Source organism: Pteronotus mesoamericanus, unplaced genomic scaffold (assembly GCF_021234165.1).
Source record: "Pteronotus mesoamericanus isolate MK-2021 breed Mesoamerican mustached bat unplaced genomic scaffold, CSHL_Meso_final contig_52, whole genome shotgun sequence".
Lineage (NCBI taxonomy): Eukaryota > Metazoa > Chordata > Mammalia > Chiroptera > Mormoopidae > Pteronotus > Pteronotus mesoamericanus.
Window position 1 is genome coordinate 9,607,971 of NW_026555189.1, and position 2,497 is coordinate 9,610,467.

Below are 2,497 nucleotides of genomic sequence, written 5' to 3' on the forward strand. Positions count from 1 at the left end.
TCTTTACAATGGGAATACATTTCCATTTGTAGAAAACAGTGAAGGCTTATAAGCAAGGGAGAAACATGATGGGCCTTGGTTGTCTCAAAAATGTATATAATTTGTATTATTGTTGATTATATAATTGGAGATTATTGACAATAGTTTGGATTAAGGTAGTGGTAATGGAAATAAAAGATGGAGAGTTAGTGGCATTTTAAAAGGTGATTGAAGAAGACTTACTGAAGGATTGAATGAAGCAGGCAAGAAAATGTCAAAGAGTTGTTATGATGGAAGTCAAATAAAAAAAAATTCACGGGAAAAGTTACAAAGACATCCCAAGAAGAAAAGCATTTTATAAAAACAATGATTCTCATTCTTCAAAGACATTCCCAAGAAGAGTGGTTAAGGAAGGTGGGACTAAAAATCACATCTAAGCTCTTTCACAAAAGTGCCACAAAACAAGGGCGGAAAGGCATGAAGCAATTCAAGAATAAATAGCAAGGGGATAAAACACCAAATAAACTCCAGAAGGCAAATAAATTTAATGAGAAGAGAAAATTCTAGCCAGACAGTAAATGTGATCAATCAGCAGCCAAGAAACCCAAATGAGATGATTTCAAAAAGAAGAAGAAAAGAACTGAAGCAAAGCAGACAACTCAGTGATAGACCCAACTATGACATTGTTGTTCAGGCAAAGCAAATTTGGGAGATCATAAGAAGAAAAGACTGTGACAAATAAAAAAGAATTAAGTTGATAAGTGATTTGTAGAAGTTGATTCAAGAAAAAATTAAAACTATGCATTTGAACATGATTCAACTATTATGAGCCGGTGTTACATTGAGTATGGCAATGAAGAATGCAGAAAACATGCTTTTGAAGAGCTGTGAAGAAGACTTGATTAAATAAAGCTAAATATTCCAAAAACGTTAAAATTTTTCTCATGTATGGGAGTAAACCATAGATTGCAGAGATAATAAGTTTTAAAGGCCTTGTGAGGAAGATACGCCGACATGTGGAAGCATCCACTATCGTGGAGTACACATACAATAACAAAGCCATTTTGGAGCAGAATATGTTAACAGAGGAGCTCTATGGGAACACATTGCAGCTTTACAAGTCAGCAGATCACTGAACTCTGGACAAAGTATTAGAGGTACCCCCAGAAAAACTGGAGATTATCATGGATGAAATGAAGCAGTTTCTAACTCCAATGGTCCAAAAGGAAGGTGTCACTAAGCATCCAATGATGCATAAAGTATCCTTGGACTTTTTTTTTTACCTATGCACCCCCAAAGCTAAAATCAGAAATGATTAAAGCCATCTATGAAATGGTGGCATATCTCGCACACACACAATGGTGCCAGAATGGCCATGTGCTCCCTGCAGCATGGCACACTCAAGGACAGAAAAGTGATTGTGAAAACAATTAAGACATGTGGAATAGGTGGCTAATCACCAATACTCCCACTTGGATTTATTGGAGGCATTTGATTGTATTGATGATACTAAACTTGTGAAGCAGATAATCATATCATAAATTATTAGTTCCTTGCCTAACATAGTAAATGACAAATATGGAATATGTTTGTACCTGCTAAGCCCCAGAGATTCTGAACATACAGTACAAGATATTGTTGACATTCTGCAGAAAGGAGATGGAAACACACATTCTAAGAAAGATTCAGAGATCTGACACCAAGAGCTCCTAGAATCCTTCTCTTCAGCTTTGTCAAGCTACCTGCAAGATCACACCCAAGAAGTGGTGGTGCTAGATAAGTCTGCATGTGTGTTGGTGTCTGACATTCTGGGAGCTGCCGTTGGAGACAGTCCAGCCTACCATGAATGCCATCGCCAGCTTGGCAGCAGCAGAACTGCACCCTGGTGGCAAAGATGGAGAGCTTCACATTGCAGAACATCCTGCAGGACAGCTTGTTCTGACGTGGTTAATAGAGCAAGATAGAAAGATGAAAGAAAATGGAAAAGAAGGTTGTTCTGCAGAAGCATTTGTAGAGTATGTTGGTATGAAGAACCTGAAGCCCTGGGGTAGTGTGGATCGAGATGTCATTATTCTTTCAAGCCTTCTCCAGAGTTCTGATTAAGAAGTTTCAAACAAAGTCAAAGCTGGACTGAAAAGCCTGATTTCCACATTGGAAAAAAAACAAAAGCACCAGCAAAGGAATAGAAATGCTACTTGAAAAATTGTTAGTATAGATGAAAACAACAAGATGGAATCATTTTTTTCTCTTCTGATCTATTCTCCCATTGCAGAAAAGTAGGACTAGAGGGTCCACCTTACTGGTAATTTGCGTGCTCTGTGTGTGTGTTTCTTCTTTGTATAAGTATTTATAAACTGCTTTCTAAAATTGCTCTTAAAAAAAGAACAGATACAGGGTCAACAAGTACCATTATTTTATCTATCTTAATATTTAATTAAATGTAAAACAACCTGAAAATTTGTACTAATTTGCATTCTCTCCAGTGGCATATTTTTATATTCATTCAAAAAAGGGTTAT

At 36.8% G+C, this 2,497-nt stretch overlaps 1 pseudogene; it reads left to right on the forward strand.

Moving 5' to 3' along the window:
* The first annotated feature begins 269 nt into the window (after window positions 1-269).
* LOC129075068 (pumilio homolog 3-like) lies at window positions 270-2,194 on the forward strand (annotated as a pseudogene).
* The last annotated feature ends 303 nt before the right edge of the window (window positions 2,195-2,497 follow it).